This window comes from Mastacembelus armatus, chromosome 24 (assembly GCF_900324485.2).
Source record: "Mastacembelus armatus chromosome 24, fMasArm1.2, whole genome shotgun sequence".
Lineage (NCBI taxonomy): Eukaryota > Metazoa > Chordata > Actinopteri > Synbranchiformes > Mastacembelidae > Mastacembelus > Mastacembelus armatus.
In genome coordinates, this window is record NC_046656.1 from 16856359 (window position 1) to 16877204 (window position 20846).

At 39.7% G+C, this 20846-nt stretch overlaps 1 protein-coding gene across 4 annotated transcripts in view; it reads left to right on the forward strand.

Annotated features, from left to right (window-relative positions):
* Positions 1-20846, forward strand: part of ptprk (protein tyrosine phosphatase receptor type K) — a 104549-nt gene that overhangs the window by 19444 nt on the left and 64259 nt on the right. The window lies entirely within an intron of this gene.

Below are 20846 nucleotides of genomic sequence, written 5' to 3' on the forward strand. Positions count from 1 at the left end.
TTTAAAATCACTTGTAGTCCAACATTAGAGCTTTATTACATCCAAAATTAAATTAACTTAGAACAAATCAGTGCTGCACTGCGCTGTAGTAGCTGAACTCTTTAGGCATGTTGCACTTCTGGCTGCATCCCAGACTTTGAGCTTACACCAGGTGTTTCCCATCTGCAGTCAAAGATGGAACACCTGTTTTTGATGTCCAGGTAGATAACAACAACATCTCTGAAGGTTAAAACTGTTAAAATTAATGCAGGACAATAACAGTCTGAATGCATCCAATTCAAAGAGAAAGAGAAGCCTCATAAAGGTTAGTTTTGTTGCACCTGCAAAAATGGATTCTCACTTCAGTTTTCTGTGCCAGTATCTTCTGCTCATATGGAGTGAATTAAAAAGTGAGAATATTGAATATGGAGTAACATGCATGCGAGAGAACTGAATTGTGGTTACATGATGCTAGTGGGTGGAATCTGTCATTTGTGTGTGTGTGTCTGTGTCCATCTGGTATGACCCCCTGTTCAACTCCTCCAGCACTAATGCACATATGGACCATACACACACACACAGACACACACACACACTTAGCAGCATGTATACACCCGGGTGAGGGAACAGCTGAAAGAAACTGCCCACCCTTCTACCCATCCTCCCTCCTCCTTCATTTCTCCCGTCCTCCCTGCAGAGCCTCAGGACTCATCCAGGTGTCCACTTTTCTCCTCTGACTTCTTTGCTCTTTTGTCGTTTTTTTTCTGGTTTTTTTTTTATCTGTTGTATCCAAGTATGAAAACACTGGGCCACTGACAGACTGCTCACCTTCAGTGTGAATGTTTGTGAATTCTTTACACATAAAAGCAGAAATAAGCTGTTTTTAAGCAATAGCAGTAGCTCTTGGAAGCCTGCAGATACTCCACTTTTATTGCTTATATTTAGGCACCTTTCTGCTCTGTGTTCTTGTGGCTTACTGCCCATGATTTCAGCTGTAGTGTGGGTCACTGAATAGGCCTGTGGTCTGAATCTGTTCGTGCTACACACCCACTTGCTTCATGCTACTTGATTTTACTGGTATAAATGAGTGTTTGTCTGAAGGTTAAAGGAAATAAAGAAGGAAATGTTGAGGGTCATGAAAAGACATTGACTGGAGATTAAGGAAAAGGAAAAAACTGTAATAGTTGAACAGTTGAAGTAGAAGAATTAAAGGGAAGAAACCCACAAGGAAAAAAGGAAGTAAAAATGGAAACAAAGAAGACAAGGAGTAAGAAGTAAGAGTAAGAAGCTAGAAAGAAATGAAGAAGGACCAAAGGAATGAAAGAAAGCCTCCAGTTTTGTGCAGGACTGCAGTTTCAGCTTCTATAAACCCAGGAGCTCTGAATACCGCTTATTAAGCAGCGACTGTGCGTGTGTGTATGTGTGTGTGACAGGGTGATATATTGAAACACACCTCTGTGGAACAGCTGCAATGATGAGACAGAGAGTAGGGAGTAAGAGGTGTCGTCTACCTTACGCACACACACACACACACATAAACACACATTTGTGCATGCAGACACACAGAGCTGAGCCAAGTTTTTATTGTATTACTGAGGCCAGCGTGTATCAGAGGGAGCAAGGGAAAGAAGGAACTGAGAGAGGGAGAGAGAGATGAATTTGTTGTGACTGCTTTGGTGGACTCAGCTTTTTAACACACCACTTCTTTTTTCTGTTTTCCACTTTTTCCCTGGTCTCTCTCTGCTTTCCATGCTTTTTATACCTCAACCATCTACTTTTCTCATTCCTCATCCATGTGCATACTTATTATATTAAACAGATACTGGGACTGATACAGGAATTGGAGAAAGACAGACAGTGTAAAAAAGGGTCTAAAAAGAAGGGCAGAGATAGCTAGCATTGGGCAAAAGAAACACATAAAGAGGAAGAAAGAGAGAAATGGAAAAGGACAGATAGAAGGAGAGAGAGATTGAATAGATGAATCTGATTTATCTATAATGAAATCAGCCTCACTCTGTATAGAGGAATGGCTTCCATTCAGCCTTTCTGTTACAGAAAGATTTACCCGCTTAGTATTCTACAGATCAGTGCCAGGAGATACACACCGACCAACCAGGTGCTTAAGAGGTGCAGCTATTAACTGGTTAGTCCTACTTTAAATGCAAAGTTCACACTATTAACCATTTCTGCTGGTGGTGGATAGACCCTTATTACCAGCTACAAAAAGGAAGAGTTTTATATTTTGTTGACCAGTTAGCATGTTTTGGTTAGCCTTCTCTCTCCATAAGGGTGTCAAATAAACATACTGTCTGTTCCTCAGATTACATCATTTTAGTCCCCTAGAAAGAAAAGTCACTTCCCTTTTTTCAGTTTTAATTTAAAAAGTTTCACCTGTATTATATTATTTCCATGTAGTTAGGCATCGCAATCATCATTGCTGTTATTACTGTTCAGAAAACTAATAAATAGCACAGAAATGTGCTAAGATCAGAAATTAGGACAAAAAACATTATCCTTTTTTGTCTAAATATAACTTAAAATGATCTTATGATAAAGATGATAAAAATAGTTCTATTTGTTGTTAAAAAAATTTCTGCAAAAACAAGAGACAAAACCCCAAGGGCTAAAATATGAATAATCCTCTCACCTCACTTGTTTAAGAAGATATTGAAAATCTTTCTGCTTCACTATTCACAATGATCGTGTGTGTTTGCACATCTGTGTCTTCTGGGTTTATGCGGAAGAGGAGATGAGAGCAGTCAGTTTTCTCCTTGTTCACGTGTCCGTACATGAATGCTATGGCAAAAGGTTTTTCCTGTTTGCACTGTGTGTGTGGGCATGCTCTCTCCCTCTTTCTACCTTTCATGTCCGTCCAGGCATGAAGCAATCCACTCCTCATACTCACTCTGCCCCAGGCCAGCACACAGAGACACACACACACACACAGAGACACACACACACACAAACTAACATACACGTTCGCATTGCCCATGGCTACATATTTGGTCCAAGGAAGCTGTTTTTTTTTACTCTTCAAGTTGTTTGTTTGAGTGGATTTTACACAACACCCTTGGCATAACATCACACACTCACACATGCATTCAGAGAGACACACACACTTTTAGGCCTGATTGTACGGACTTCTGCTCCTGTGGGCATGTCATAATAACACACAAACACACACACACTCATATACATGTTCCGGTTGCTTCGTTTTCTGTTGAAGCAGCAGCCTTAGTAAGAGATGCCATCGAAAATGAGCAGCTAGATCAGTCTGCCTCACCTGCCAGAAACACTATGCAGTCCAATTATTCTGTAAATGTGCATTTGTGTGTGTTTTCTCAGATTTTATCTGCTTGTGCAGCTTCTGTGTGTTTCACTGATGTATGTGGATCTGCTGAAAATCAAAGGATGGCGCGGCAAGCGTGTTGTAGTTGTGTTTTTTGTGGTAATATTGTGCAGCAATTTGGACAAATTACAGTCCATCGCAGGGTTTTTATGAAGTAAATGTTCAGCAAATGGTCCACATTGTGCATCGCCAGGGGATTTGTTTATTCTGCATGGACAAAAATGTTGTGATTTGCAAAATCCCAGTTTTAGGACAGAATGGGCTGTTAATGTTGCTAAAGCAGTTGGTGAAGCTGGTTTGATCTTCTCTTTCATCACATCTTTGTTTCTTTGCTCTCCTCTGCCAGTTTCCCCTTCTCATGTCCTCAGCCCTCTTTGTCTTACCCCTTGCCGACAGGACAGGAGGCAGAAAGGAGTGGGCAGTTAAAGGAGATGATCCCTTGCTCTCTTTCTCTCTTTCTTGTGCTCTCACCCTTGCTCTCTCAGCAACAAAGCCCCTTGTCCATTTTGATTACTTACATTAACATGAGCAAGAAAAAGACTGCGCTCTGGATTTGCCTATGTGTGCATTTCAGAGAAAAAGAGAGTGACCGCATTTGTGTGTGTGAAAGTGTGCACGTCTTTGTGTGTGTGTGTGTGTGTGTGTGTGTGTGGGCACGCGCGATCATCCCAGACACAAGTCAACAACCAAATAGAGCAGTGATTGTTGGGTTGTTGTATAACAACCAATGGTTTCCTTGTGTGACAAGCCAGAAAGGAACCAACATTTTCTGCCTGGCTGCCATGAACGATAGTACTGACTGACATGGAGAGAGAAGGATGAAGAAAGCCATAGAGTGTGTGTGTGTTTAGTGGTCATTGTGGGATGAGTGCTCAACAGGAGGAGGGATGGTAAGATGGATGTAGATAGATAGGATAAATGAAAATGTGGCCAGTCTGTACTTGTTTTCCATTACAAAGGTTCCAAACTGTTCACAGAAAAAACACAAGAGCGTTAATTACTTGGCACACATCGTGGCTTATGTGCCACAATGGGAGCGAGAGCTTGTGAATGTGTGTGCATTTATGTAAAACAAAACAGTTTGTGTGTGATATGCACAGGGGTAGAAGGATAATGCTGTGGGAAATTTTAAAAAAATGTAGGGCAACACACGCAGGTGGATCATAAGTAGCTACAGTGCTTTGATTAATTTGTTTGCTTTCTTAGCATTACAATAATGTTACAGTTTTCATTACAAACCTGGAACAATGTTTACTATATCTAGCCAGATGCAGTGATGAGTTCTTTCCAAGTGATTATAATTTGATTAGTTTCACAATCATTCTACCTCACCGATGAGAAAATGACATCAACAGCTTCGGGTAAATTGAAAACATGTGACTCAAAACTAAAGAGTTATATAGACTCAAGCCAGACTGGATGTTTGTGCAGTTTGTGGTGATTAAAGTCCAGTACACCAACCCAGGGCTTTTTTTGGTCACAAATTCATCAACGCTCACCACTGCCTGTAAGAACTGTCTGTGTACTTTAATTATTTAATGAGACATTTATTAAGAAGGTGTAGTTTTCTTTCGTTTTTAATTTTAATAATGACCAAAGAATTTCACTCTTATGTTGTAAATCTGCCAAACTGGGTGCTTCCTTTTGTTTCTTTTTTGATAGTCGTCACTCCCTGAGGGGATTCATACTGCTACCATTTTTGCAGCACCTGCTCCTAAATATTAATTTAGCCCTCAAACAAATCTGAACACATGTTCACTTGTAGCCTGAAAACTAGGATGGACATAGGATGTTAGTTTTTGACCTTGGGAACAGATGGATGTAGTCAGGGACGGATGTGTTCATCTGCAATTTGTGTCTGACATGTAGAACTGCTGATAGGTCTTGAAGAGAAAACATAATTCTTTTTACAGCTTCAGGCAACGTGTTCAGCATCTTGCCCTTATCTTCCCAGAGGGCTGCATGAAAAATAAAAAAAAAAAAAAAAAAAAAAAAAAAAACATTTTCCCAAAAGGGTCACCAAAAAGTATTACATTCAATTATTGCTCCCATGGCTTTGTTTAGTTCAGGATCACATTTACAGAAGAAAGTCTGGTTAATTCAGCTGGGAAAAAACATTACAGGAATGTAGAGTCTTAAAGAGTCCTAAGGTTTTCCTGAGTGTGCTGTGTAAAGAAAATGTTATGGGTGTAATCTATGCAACTATAAAATGTTGATTTTGAGAAAGCTTGTAGTACTGGCCTTGTGCGAGCTGTGCAGTGTTCGTGTCTAGGTCTTAGGTCATGGAATGGGCGTGTGTATGCGTCAGTAATGGCCTCCTTGGCTGACATTACAGGAACCATGCTTGATACAACAGGGTCTGATGCCCTGGAGCAATAGGTCACAGCCCCACAAAATGTGCAGAGACAGTCCCCATGAAATGGACGTTTCAGGGTCAGCCTCATGGACACGATCCTCGAAGAAGTCTTGGCATTTCTTATAACCTTATTATATGATGTGTTTAAACCTGTAGTGGTGGTCAAGTGAACCTTTTAATTCAGTTTCGTATTCATATAGTTTACAAATTGTAAAAAGTTTTGCAGTGCATATAATGTTGTCAAGGTCTGGTATAAACCTCGCATCTCAGAAGGTCTTTTTCAACTTACCGCTCACCACTTTAAAATCTTTCACTTTTTGATGGTTTTTGGAAAGTTGGGAGAGACTCATTTGTTGCACTGCTGTCCCCAGTTGAATGATGAAGTTTTCTGCAAAGGTCACAAAACATTTTCTTCTTACAGGAGGCAGTATTTGTTGTCAGCTGGAGTAAAAGTAACGGTGATATCTGCAACACTGACAAGATACAAGTGTATCTGCTAATTGAGCAGGACGTCCCTTATTTCATACTTTGTGTCTGCAGTATGTTGCTTCACAATGACCTGAAGTTCATAGTGTTCACTCAACATCACTGACAACTGAATGATACTCAGTGACTGGAGGACAGGCCAGTGATTATTGTATATAGGCAGGGATTTAAACCAGCAACACTGCAGTCATGTCTCTGACAACACAGCCACATATTTGCATGTTGACCTCAATACTGCAGACAGAGATAAATAAACAAAGAAAAGGGACACGTTTAACAATGGTGTCTGGTGTCTAATAGTGTGCATGAGTGTGTGTGTGTGTGTGTGTGTGTGTGTGTGTGTGTATGTGTAAGCCGGAGGCAGTGCTCTGTAACCCGAATGTGAGTCAGAAACCGGTTTGACTCATTTTCTGCCTGGAGCTTTGTCATTTAACAGTAGTTACACATGCACACGCACACACGCACACAAATGTATATACATCTAATAAAAGACTGTCACCCTGTAGGTAACTGACCTCTACCTTTCAAGAGCCACTCCTTAGCCCAAAGACACACAATAGTTTCTAGAACTAGACTTGGGTGAATAATTGAATTCATGTAATTTGCTAAAATGACTCAATTTTCAAATGAAGCCCATCTAAAACATCTCTTCATTTTCCTTATCATTAAACTCACACAAGGACACAAGTACCAAGTACATGACCATAATGTTTCTTCTTTTCTTTCTCTGATGTTCATACACACACACACACACTTTCTCTCTCTCTCTCTCTCTCTCTCTCTCTCTCTCTTTCTTATGCATACACTCTCACTCACATACAGTATTTCCCTGTTGTAAAGTGTAATAACAGCTGTCCTCGGGCCAGTTACAGCGATCGTAAAGAGACGACAACTCCCAAAACTCATTTACCACACATACACACACATGCACACGCCGTGAACCAGGAGGTAGAAAGGGTGGCGGTCTCTGTAGCATTTATTTTGCAGTTTCTCTTTTTCTGTCCCTCTGTCACTGCCTGTCTCTCATTCCATTCCTCTTTTTTTGTCCCATAAGTGACGTTTGACCACATTTTACAGCTGAAGGTGACAAAGTACACACTCATATTCTTGCGCACTCTGCAGTATGTGCTCTCTCCAGGCTGGTGTGTGAAAGTAGTAGTGTGTCCACATTCCTGTAGTTTCTCTTTTGCTCTTTTAAAGAGTACATGTTACCAAAACACACACACACACAAATGGTAGTTGAGAGAAAATTTCAGTTTATTGCATCTGGGGAATTTTATCTATCAGTGTAAAATGGGGAAGTCTACTGTTAGGCTACCCCAGACTACTGCAATAAACTAGAAAACCTGCTGAAATTAGAGACACTTATTCCTCTCAGAGACTTTAAAGTTCTATTTACCAATATTTATATTAATACTGGTGATTGTTTTGTGAGGATCACACATGTTGTCAGGTAACATGTATATTCAGTGTCTTGAATAAGAAAATCTTGGTCTTGACTAAATAAGAAATACTCATGTCTGGGAACGCAGCGGTATCACTACTGCAAAGTAAGCATGTGTCAAAAAAACACAATTACAGCTTGTGCAGTAGGTCAAAGCTGAACAAGAAAGTCTAGGTTTAACACAAGACAAGGCTTGCTTTTCGGGAGGATACCATCCCAGGTTCATTCTTGCCCTTTTTGCAAGCTTGTTCAGAGCTGGATTATACCACCATGCCATTTTGTATTAAAAAATATGAACCCAGGATAAGGCGCCAGTGTTGACCTTGTATTTAGCCAGCAGGAGGTAAAAGTGCTACATCCATGCTGGCTTGATGTCTTTGGAAATGGGGAGAGCTGGCCTCCGAGAAAGTGCTATGATGTTTTGATGACAAAGAGAATTCCCCTTTAATATACACTTAACAAAAGTACTAATGTAGCTGTAAATATTTCTTAATGTTGTTTTACATTTGATACACATGAGCGCCTGTGACATTCAGCTGTGGTCTTTATTCAAACCTGTTATCATTGCAGACATAACAGTTTTTACCCTCAGCACAGCCACCATCCTGATAGACTAACAGAAATGTGTAATGTATGTTTAGCTGTGCAGACAGTCTCAGAACGAAGTGATTTGGTAGTTGTCTGGCCTGCTAGCATCTTATTCCCAAATGTGTGTTACTCCCTTTGTTTGGGTCTCTGTGGTTTCCACTGCTGTGTAATGTGCTCTTTTTTTTCTGCCAGCAGTGAAAAGTAAATTTCCTCCAGGACAGTAAATGCTATCGTTAGGTATCTTTTGTTGTTCGACAGAACTGTGTCACTACCTCAGATAAAAAAAGATGCTTTGACGCATTATTTTTTTCTTTTTGAGATATTTATTTCATATTTGATTTCTGTTGACTTCAGAAGTCCCAGAAACATTTTCCAATTGTTATTTTAGGCTCTTTCTTCTTCTTTGATGTTACATGTTTTAGAAGTTTTTTTATGGGTCTTCATTTGTTTGTTTTTTTTTTTCTCTCTCTCCATCTCTGCTGGTCTCTCCAGTATTAGTGCTTTTTCAGGTTGTCCTTTGTGTGTCGGTGGAGAACTGCTTTTTGTTCGACAGGCTGAACAACAGAAGTGCTTCTCCTGCACAAATGCGGGATAGACTAAATCCGAGCGCCAGTCGGTCAGTCTGTAAATCAGTCAGCCAGCCTTTGAACCAGCTTGCTGGACAATTGGAGACGTCAGTCAGGCAGTTCAGTGTGTCACCAGCCTCTCTGCTGACTTGCTAAGCTAACTGCTTCTGATTTAACCTGCTTATAGCTCTCTGGTGGGGTTTTTTCCCAAACTCACACTCAGATTTCCTCCTCTTCTCACTTTTCTGAGCCGTTCCTCCTCTTTGCTCGTTTGTCCCTGTCCTTGCCTTTTGTTTTTCTTACAGTTCTCCCTCTTCTCTCTCCCTCTATGTCTGGCCTTACTTACCTTGTGTGTCTGTTTCAGTGTGTGCAAATGTGTGTGCATGTCCGTGGGGGTTGGTGTCTAATGTGTGTTTGTTCTGCTCTTATCTTGTCCACACCAGACCTGCTTTTGAGTCCAAAACCTCAGCTGTGCCCTGATTGGCTCAGAAACAGGCTGCTTCCTGTCTGCCCTGTGATTGGCCCTTTCAAATCCTCTACAATGGATAAAGCATTATTTGATTGGATTCCCCTGGTAATTTATCAGAACTATCAGAGAACATGCTGAATAAATCAGTGTCAGACCTTAAAGAAGTGTTGGGTACATACAGGTGCAGGGCTCGCCACTCCACCCAAATGCAGTCCTCCCACCACCGACCCCATTTCTATAACTCACTGGGACCTGTCCATCTAGTTTCATTCTCATTAAGATGCATAATTCATCCGTACAGCAAAGCCCAGTTATGAATTACAGATCACTCACTCATGTGATGTTTAGGCACTCATAGAGGAGATCTGCAATAAAATATTAACTGCTTTCTGGATTTTCCCCCTTTGACTCATAATATGGTTAAAGTTTATACAGGATGAGTGTCTGTAGTGAGTCAGCCAGTCAGCACATTTGAGGTTGAGTGTGCAGTGATGGGTGGAGAGCAGCAGCCAGCGGAGACTTGTTGTTTGGGGATTTTACTTAAAAGAAAATACCAGCTGTGCTCTCAGATCTAAGCCAAGCTGAGTGCTGTCTAAGGGTTCAATAATTACTCTCCTCAGACCCATTCAGTGACACACCGACATGGGACCTAATTGGGTAGATGGTTTATGGAATTAGTCTTTTGATGATGTTACTGCCTATTAATGTCCAGAATCATCTTAAGACATAATTGTAAGTTATAAAATGTTTCTGTTTTCAGTTCACCTCTTATTGCAACACAAAAGTAACAGAAGTTTACCTGTGTGCCTAAAGGCTGAAGAGTGCCAGTGTTTTCATGGCACTATATTTTATAGTGAACTTTTAAATTGGGCACCAAACTGTATTGTGTCCCACACTGACAGAGACAGAAAGAAATGGGTGGACAGAGAGGCAGTAAACAGAGAAGTGGGTGTAGGGAAAGGTAAATGGGTGAGCAATCACACAAAAAGAGGAGGGGATGGTTCAGCTTTCCTGAGAACGAGTGAAATCCGACTCCCTCTGGGGCTTATGCGTGAACTCATTCACAGACGGGGAGGCGTGAAGGGGGGAGGGAGGTAAAGGAGAGGTGAGCAGGATTTCCCAATTTTCTGTGTGAACGACAAGCTTTCCTCTCCGTCTCTTTATCATCCCCGCCTCCTCCCGTGTCCCCTCTTCTCCTGCCTTATCTGCCAGCCAGTCAGCATGTGAAGTTGCTTTAAATGTCAGCATTTGAATAGTAATAGAGATTAACGATGGAGCGATAGACACAGAGCGTAAGAGGGAGAGAGAGAAAGCGCAGGAGAGAGGTGAATGTCATAAAGATAGTGTCTATGAAAGGTTTTGACCCCTGCTAACAGCTGTCTGGACACGCACACATACACACATCATTCTGCTCAGACAAAGAAGAAGAGAAAGAAAGACACCTAGAAAGAAGATATTCCCCTAGAGGTGCGATATATTTAGGGTTTATGTTTAATGTTGACTAAACTGGCTGTTTTCTCTGTTTTATATCACTGTAAATTGAATATATTTAGATACTGGAATGTCATTCTAGTTGTTTGTGTTAGCGCTCCAACTAAAAATAATTCTCATTCATTTTTGAACTGCAGATCATTTGGATAATTATTTCGGTAATTATTTAGTCTGTAAACTCTCTGGTATAAAAAAAAGACACAACAAAACAAATTGATTAGTTTTTGTTTGACCAGCAGGCCAAACATTTTCACAGAAGAAATCTATCAGTTTTCATATTAAGGAAGGCAGAGCAAGTCAGAGTTGGCTTAAGGAAACTCCTTAAACAACTGATTATTACAAAGTGAGTAACTGACTGCTTGTTTCAGCTCTGAATCACTTTTCTTTATTTTACATTGTTATAAGTACTGTCCACTTTTGATTATACAACAAGCAATATCGAGACACCATCACTGGCTCTGGTAACTTGGGATTTACTTTGTAATATCAATATTCTGACAGTGGGCAAGAAAATATGGCTAGTTCAGCCAACAGTGATAGTTATTAGTTTCAGATCTGTACTATCACACAGTTACTTTCAGATTTGAGGTGATCTCTTTGTATCCAAATGTGAAGTGGGCACCGCTTCCACTACAGGGAATGCTACAGCCTTTTCCAGACTAGGAAAAGGTGATGCAACAACACTGGGAAAAGTGTGAGACAATTTTCCATTTCCAGATTGAGCCCTTTAATGATAAGGTTGCCATGTGGAACCAAAGAGTTTGCTGAAAGAAGGGTCACTGTAGCATCAAAAGATGGTTCTTTACTGCTCAGTTCCCAGTCCTATTGCATTGTGCGACAGTAATACTGTGATGGCAGGTCATTAGGAAGTCATTCACGCCTCATTGTCTGCTGATGGTGCTTTTTGTTTGCCGCTGTCCGAGCAGAAATGTGTTTTCAGGTGCTACATTCAGCTTCCCTTGTGAAAGCCTCATTCAACAGCAAGTTTCAGTGTAAGGTCAGAAAAATACAGTTTTTCAAACACAGAAACAGAACTCAGAGTACACAGAGTGTACTATTTTGGGCAATAGCATTTTAAAGAGTCACTACTCAGAATTACATGTTGGCTCAGTAAATAACATCTTATCAAAAACATGTTGCATTCACACATGTTGGTCAATGAAATGGCATTAAGCAGAGATGGGGGTCACAGCTGCCTTTCACTAAAGAGCCTGTACGACCAAATCATCAGTTTGTGGAAAATAATGGTGGTGCTTGAAAACTGCTTGAATTTGAATTAAAAAGGCACAATAAGTGCAAAAGAGGAGCAGGGTGAGGAGAAAAGATAGTCGGGGATGGAAGGGCAAAACGGCTCCTCACAGAAAGAAAAACACACATTTCTGTTTTACTGTTACTGTCAATGGAAACTCCTGAATCAGCTGAACACACACATAGACACAGTCACAGACACACACACACACACACACACACGTCTCAGATTCAATTACAGTATTGTGAGATGAAGGAGAAATTCTTCAGCCTTCAGCACTTCCAATTAAACTACTGCTGTGTGTGTGTGTGTGTGTGTGAGAGAGAGAGAGAGAGAGAGAGAGACAACGTGCACATGTCTGTGTTGTGCTGTATAAGTTGTGTGTGATTGCACAGTGTGTATGTTTAACAGTAGAGGTGTGTGTATATGGGCTTGGCTTTGATGGCGTCGCGCTGCGCTGCAAGGGCCACTGAAGCGTGACGAGTGAGAGTTTGTGTGTGTGTCTGCCTCTCTGATGTCACCTTGTATCATTTCAGGCTAATTTCACCTACTCTCAGAGAGGGAGGGAGAGAACAAGAGCCAGAGAGAGAACAAAAAAGTAGGGATGACACAGGGAAAGTAAATGATAAGGTACAACTTTATTAGTGTCCTTGAGGCGGTCGGCATCAGGGCTACTCAGTGATACACATACATATAGATTGCAAAGAAAACAAAACACCATCAAGAAAACAGGGCGTAATATACCACAGTACAGTACAATGTCAAGAGGGCACTATAAAGGGAAAGTATATAATATTATAAAACAGTATGATAGTGTATAGCTAGTTGTATAGATTTTTTTCAATAATTCCTCCCCTTCTTTTTCCATTTCCTTCACTTCTGTCTTTTAAAGCTCTTTGCACAAATTTGAGCCAAAAACTTAAAACACCACAGTGAATCATGGGAATAAAATGTCCCACAAAACCACATATGAATTTAAGTGGGTCAACAAATGACATAATTATTAACTGGACTTGGTCATAATTGCAACGAATTGGAAGGAAACAGGATTATTTGGTGGTTGGAATTGGATTTTAATGATGCAAATGTAATTACTGCACTTGGAAATTGGTTCAATCCCTTCTCTCATATTCATGATGTCATCAAGCTAAACTGATATAAATCCTTGTTAAACTTATTATTAATGCAGGAAAAGTTAGAGGCAGGGATGGAAACACAATGCAATATGTAACTGAAACAAAGAAAATAGATGTTATGTATTTATCTGATAACTTCATCATTTACTGGTAGTTATCAACAGGCTTTGATGATCTCCCAGAAATTAATTTCATTTTTAATTTTTGCTATTTTTTTGCCATTTCTTTGTACCCATTCCTTCTTCACTCATCCTCTCTTATCTGCTCTCTGGTGATAACATCTCCGCCTGCAGACTGAAACAGAGCTCTACTGATAAATAATTGACAGACAGTGGTGAGAAAGAGAGAGAGTGGAGAAGCAAGAGTTTGTACTGTATGTATGTTACAGGCAGAATGTGTGTTGTGTGAGTCTGGGGATGAGATATCATTTGTGCTCTTTAGTCCTTTAGATTCCTGAGTGTCCTGTCCTGTGGACAGCTATAAAGGAAAGTTTCCTGCTGTCATACAAGTTATGCTGATTATCAGTGATAACAAAGTGAACTTGCATAACTCACATTACATTCCTAAATATCTGCATGCAGAGCTGTCTTTGACCTTATGTCTGTGCAGATATGATTCTATGCCTTTTCTTCAATCTAGTACACTAAGGATAAATTGAACTGTCTGTGAATTTCTATACAGCAAAACAGCACCAGTTAAAAGCAGAGCTGCTAATTTTGTTTGATAGTCATTGTGGTTCATTATATTCCTCAGTTGTTCAGAGCCACAGTTTTCTGATCTGTTCCCTTTATTGGAGCAATGTTTTTCTCTTGAAGTCTTGCTCAGTGATGTGTAAGGCAAACTCAATCCTTCCTGCAGCACTTCACAGTAAATATCTTTACATGCTGTATATATATATTAGTCTTGTTTGCATTATGCTATTGGTTTTTTCATGTTACTATGGTGTAGCACAGTGACATTTGACAGTGTATTGTGTTTAAATGCTGGTGTATAACATTTGCTCTTCTGTGTACATATGTAGGACGCTTATTATTTAGCTTAGAGCTCCACACACTAGTAGCTGGAACTACCATCGACCCCCTTGGAGGTAACCACTGATGAGCACTGATTTTAAACAGTTGTGCGATTGAACAAAAATGCCCTGAAAGGCTTCTGTAGCACTGGTGTGGTAATGAAGCCTAATACTCAATGGCACTGAAGACCCTAGATATGTACTTTAGGCAATGTCAGAGCCTGTGCAAACAGTACAATGACTTGTACTACAGAGCCACATGAAACAGCTGAAGCAATTTATAGATAGCTGTTTCTTTTTATTTATTTTACAACACCAAGGGCATGCTACACTGTTCTTATTTTCTGTTGTTGCTTTCCTGTAACATTTACTCTGAAACAGCCAAGGAGAAATGTTTTACAAAGAAACATAAGTATTGACTTTGCATTCTTAGATTAGTGTTTCTGTGTCATAACAGACAAAAAGGAAAACTTACCTCAAGAAAGAAAAACACCTCAGACCTTCATTTGATTGAAGCGTGTCCCAAGGATTTCTATCTGAGCAGATCTTTGCTGTTAGATCTGAGTTAAAGCTACATTTACTGTAGATCTGATTTGGTGGGGGTAAAGCTGTTTAAGCTAGGAGTTATTACACAGTTTTGCCACACTGCCAACAAATAATTATGCTCTAAGCAAATAACCGAGAAATGGATGTGGTCATCTTATTTGCTCTAAACCCCTTGGGGCTTCGTTGCGCTTATGCTTTTGATCAATTTTGGTCAAAGCACTTTGTTTGACTCACCTCCTGGAGTTGAAGGTCAATGCAAAACACCACAAAATGATTCTGAGTGACGGTGGCAGATGTTGTGTCTGATGCCATTCAACAATTGTTCAGAAAAGACTGCGGTTGTTCTGTGTCACTGTGTGTGTGCGTGCGTGTGTGTGCGTGCGTGTGTGTGTGTGTGTGTGTGTGTGTGTGTGTGTGTGTGTGTGTGTGTGTGTGTGTGTGTGCGCGTGTGTGTGTGTGTGTGGTTTCATCTCTTTGCCCTTGAGCCTGTATCAAGTCCTTCTAATTATTTTATTATGCAAATGAGCCACCATTATTTCATTAGCAAGGCAGCCAATCACAGAAGCTGATTAGGAAGTAATTAGCATGCAGTCGGTTTTGCTCTCTCTCTGTGTCCTTGTGAATGGAGGGGAAGTGGGTAATAATGACCCATCTGGACACACACTTGTGCATATACTTTGAAAACGGTTGTAGACATTTGTTAAAATGTATTATAAGGTTAACACAGGAAGAGAAAGTACAAATACATACTGTATTTCTGAAACATTCAACACTGCTATAATCAATATTTGCATGGCTCAATGAGTGTTTAATATACCAAGGACAGATGATTAGTTTACACAACGTTTTAGCATCTCTCCACCTCTCATCATTGTTTTGGTTTTGAAATTCTCTTTACAAGTTCCTATTACTGTATAGTTTTACCTAGCTGGTAAACATAATGTAGCATTTAACAGCTAAAGAGCCAGATATTTTCTTCAGGAACTAGTAGAAACCATAGTGAGAAGTAAAACATTGAACATTGGACTTATTTTAAATAGCTTGACAGAAATCTGACTCTAAATAAATGCTGACATTGCTAAGTGTCTGCTAGAGGTATAAACACATCTTTGTCATTAATTTACCATAACAACTTACCATATCACTTCGGTGATGATAAGCTGCCACCAAAATGCTCAAAATAATTTACATATGATGAATTCTACTTACAGAGACGAAAAAAACATCAAAACGTCACTGACATTTAACTTAAAATATTTATGAAACAGATTCTCCCTAGCTATTCCATCATCTCTGAGTCTTTTTTAAACAAAGGTAAAATACTAGTTCAAGGTCTGCCCTTTTCATAATTGGCAACAGGGATTTACTGTCAGATGCATGTGTCTCTTGATGAGCGCGTGTTGGTTTAAGTTGGCAGGACATAGAGGAAAGGGAGAAGTGTTAACTGAGAATGTGGGCGAGCTAGTGTGAGATTGTGTGTGTGGGTGCGTGTGCTGTTTCATACATATTTAGTTTCTGTACCCCCCTCCCCCTTTCTCCTGACACACATACACAAGAACACACAGCTTTTTTTGTTTAGTATGCTAGCAGCTGAAAGTGATTGTCTACCAGAGGTGTGCAGTCCAAACGGGAAGAATGCTATGATTGAGAAATGTTTTTTTACCAGTTGGTAAAGCGGACTTTAAAACAAGGACTTGCTTTTTTCACTGCTAAGCCAAGGCAAAACACCTCTTCTACCATGGCACGATATCAGAGTTGGGTGGAAGTCTGTGTGTGTTTGTATACACAGTTAAAAGCCCACAGCACATATTTTAAACACAGTGGGTTTAAATCCAATTTTGCTGTACACTGTATCCTGCTTTCAGAGGCAGAAATTTCAGAAAAAAAGCTTTGAAACTAAACAGAGTGGATTAGTTTCTCTATAACGCAGCAAGGGTAAACAAGGCCAAACAAATGCTTAGGCAGGTAAACCAAACTAAGTGGTTCTGCAATGTCAAATCAATTGTCTTATAGCTTATCACTTAAAGAAAACACACCAAACACTAATTTAATGTTAACAATAATATCATAATTTAATTTCAGTCCACCAGTAGCAGCACTACTGGAGCTGAGATTTATAAACTAATTACTGATTATATTAATTTATAAAACCATTGTTAATATCTTATTTGCACAATCAACCATGAGAGTGTAGTGTTGGATGAAATATTGGGATGGCTGAAATGAAGTAATGAAAGCCATTCTTGTCCAGATATGGGAGCCAATCTGAATTTGACAGCAATGTGGTTCTTCATGTGGTTTCCGGCTTCACTGGCAGCTACAATTATAATAAAGAAATAATGAAATGTTGAATGTTTCTGTTTATATATGTCCCCAATCCCTGAAATTTAAATGTCTCACTTCACACATATGCTGCTTATTCAGAAGCTTTGTGAAGAAGTAAAAAATGGTTGTGCTAACCAAAGTCAGTTCAGACTCATTATGATTCATAGCAAAATAATAACTTTGTGGGATGACATATTACAAAGTCATTCCAAGTAAATTCATGTGGCTACTTCCAGATAAAAACCAACAATCTAGTTTGGATGAATTTGAGTTTTTCAGATGAACTCAAGGCTTAAGTGCTCTTTTGTGGGTTGAGAAAATTACCCCCCACCAAAAAAAAAAAATGAACCTGACTATCTGTAAAACGCATCATCATTTAAACAAAGGGGCTTTTCATTTTTCATAGGACAGTGGCGATGTGTAGTAAAGGCAACTGTAGAACCACTCCGGTCTGGTTTGCCCTGTTTTATTAGTTATGCTGCTACCAATTACTGAAAGTTTCCCCTTTATATATAAATGCAATCAGTGACAGTAAACATACCTATGTTATGCCCAGTGATGAATGAAAAGAAAAGCAATGTGAGAGTAACTCTACAGCCATCGAGGAGACACTTGGTAGAACTGACACACTTCACACCTGTAAATGACAAAACAGTTGAAGAGATCATCTCCAGTCTGAGTTCATCCACCTGTTGCCTCGATGTTTTACCCACTACATTTCTGAAATCAGTACTAAGCAGTTTGTTACCACAGCTCACTCAATTAGTTAATAACTCATTACAGTCTGGAACATTTCGAAGGGCCTTGAAAATTGCTGTCATCAAGCCTCTCCTGAAGAAGAGCAGTCTTGATGCTATGGTACTTTATAACTACCGGCCCATATCAAACCTGCTGTTTTTAGGCAAAATCCTTGAAAAAGTTGTTTACCAACAACTTACTGACTTTCTCATACTAAACAACTGCTTTGATGATCTTCAGTCAGATTTTAGGCCCCATCACAGCACTGAAACTATACTCATCAAGGTGACAAATGAGATTCGTCTGAACACCGACGCTGGTCGAGTCTCTGTCTTAGCACTGTTGGATCTAAGTGCCGCTTTCAACACAGTGGACCATGTGATCCTGTTACAAAGGTTAGATGACTGGATAGGCATCTCTAGTACTGCCCTTAAATGGTTTAAGTCCTATCTTGAAGACAGGAAGTATTTCATTCAAGTTGGTAACTGTGTCTCAGACCAAAAGGTGTTGACATGTGGGGTCCCCCAGGGATCCATCTTGGGACCCCTTTTCAATCTTTACATGTTTCCTTTAGGCCAGTTAATATGCAGCAATAATGTGTCCTACCACAACTATGTAGATGACACTCAGATTTACATTTAACTCACAGCTGGTGAATATGGACCAGTCAATTCACTGTGTCACTGCATTGAACAGATCACTGTGGATGCAAAACAACTCTCTCCAAATAAACAGTGACAAGACTGAAATAATCTTTGGGCCACAGAAACAAAGAGAAAGTGTCAGCAGTCACCTCGAGTATCTTTCGCTAAAATTTAAAAATCAAGTTAGAGTTCTAGGGGTAATCATGGACTCAGACATGAATTTTAACAGCCACATTAAATCAATAACATCATCAGCATTTTATCATCTCAAAAACATTGCCAGAATCAAAGGGTTCATGTCTAAACCAGACTTGGAGAGACTCATCCATGCATTTATCTCTAGCAGGTTAGATTACTGTACTGCCTGTTCACAGGGCTCTCAAAAAGAACTGTAAGGCAGCTGCAGTACATTCAGAACGCTGCTGCTTGAGTCCTGACTAGAATCAGGAAGTACAACCACATTACTCCTGTTCTCAGATCTCTGCACTGGCTTCCTGTCGCTCAGAGAATAGACTTAAAAACAGCACTGCTTGTGTCTCTTCATGGCTCAGCACCCCAGTATATCTCTGACATGTTGATGCCATATGAGCATCTTGGACTCTTGAGAACATCAGGGACAGGCCTTCTGCTCCAGTCCAGAGTCAGAACTAAGCAGAGAGAAGCAGTGTTTCAGTTCTATGCAGCTAAAACCTGTAATAGTCTTCCTGATGATCTTAGACAAGCCTCATCTCTGGCAATGTTTAAGTCCAAGCTAAAAACTTTTCTTTTTAGCTTGGCATATAACATATGACAACTGAAAGTGCTTCATCTAAAGTGATTTATCTGTATTCAGTCTCCTTTAATTTTATTTCAAGTTCATCTTCCACTATTTGCTGTTTATTTTGATTTTTGCCTATGTACTTTTAACTTGTCTTTTATTTCTGTAAAGCACTTTGAATTACTCTGTGTATGAATTGTGCTATATAAATAAACTTGCCTTGCCTAAAAGGTCCCTTTGGGAAGAACCTTTTAAACATGAATAAGGTGATTTACCTTTTCTAAAACACACAAACACGCAGACAAAAGTCAACCAAAATTTCTCAACCAGTGCAACCCATTACCATATTAGTGTTATATAAAATGAAGCATTTGATGATATAGTTTTTTGTCTCAGTTTATGTGTATATGTACAACCAATACTGGATTGTAGATACAGTACATCCCTATAAACACACAGCAAACAGCACACACCACTTACATACTTTGCTTTTTTGACCCATGCAGAGAGCTTCCTGACAGCAAGATGTAAACTGACACACACACTGTGGGAGACAGAAAGTCATGGAGTTTTACACAAACAACACACACACACCTCCGAATGTTAGTATACTCGGATTGTATATATAAGTATATCCATGTCCAGTGTGCAGGTAGAAGAATTTGTGTGTTCTACATCTCTCAGTAACTTGCTGTGACAAAGACTCAATTGAATTGAATGGGAGTGAACTGAATTGCATGAAGAGAGGCTGGTTTAAAAGAATGACGCCAAGAGGAATGTGATCCAGTGCATCTTTGAGGCTGTGAGTCACAGCCAGCCATACAGCCGGCAGCCGAAGACAGTCGCTTAGTTTGATGTTAACTTGTTTCTCCTCCGGCGGCGGCTGTCACCTCTTGGTATCCCTCTGTAGCGGGAGCTCAGATCAGTGGGGTATCTGAGGGCCTGTCGTTCTGCTCTCCATCACAGCCACCGCAGCTCGCTCTAGGACACAGGTAGCAAAGCTGGAGCACTAAGTGAATGGTAGGAAACGTGTGTTGTTGGCAGTACTGGTTGCTGATGGTACTTCATGGTGGCTTGCTCTTTTTCCTCAGTGGTTTTGCATATAAACATGTCATCTGTGCATCTTTGTTCTGCAAGATAGTTCCATAATACCTGGAAATCATTTCACAATTTTTGATCTTGTCAGTTTTAGTTGTGCACAGCTTTAAATTATGTGCGAGTCCTTGTGATCAAAACATTGGCTAATCGAAATAGTTTGACAGCAGCACCTAACATTGTTTCATTTGCAAATTGAATATGGCCAGTAGTCTGCTCTGAAGGTTCTCATATTTTTGTTTCTGTGTTAAGGTTGAACTATTGTTTTAGCGTAGCAATAAATAAATATAAATTGATGTGATAAATGATCCATTATCATCTTGGGTTTGGTTATTTTAATTAGAGCTAATTAGTAAGTTACTTTATAAGTAACTACACTTTTTAAGAAAAAGCACTGGTTCTAGCTTCTCAAATGTATTTTCTATGATAATAAGTTGAATATTTGGGGTTTTGGATTACTGATTAGACAAAGTAAGGCATTTAAAGACATTTACTTTGGCTTTAAAAACCTGCGATGGACAGTGATGCTAGCAGACATTATCTTTGGCTGTAATAGTGAGCTACATAATATAGTCCTTTCCAAGTCTTTACACTTATTTGATAAAATTTTGATTGC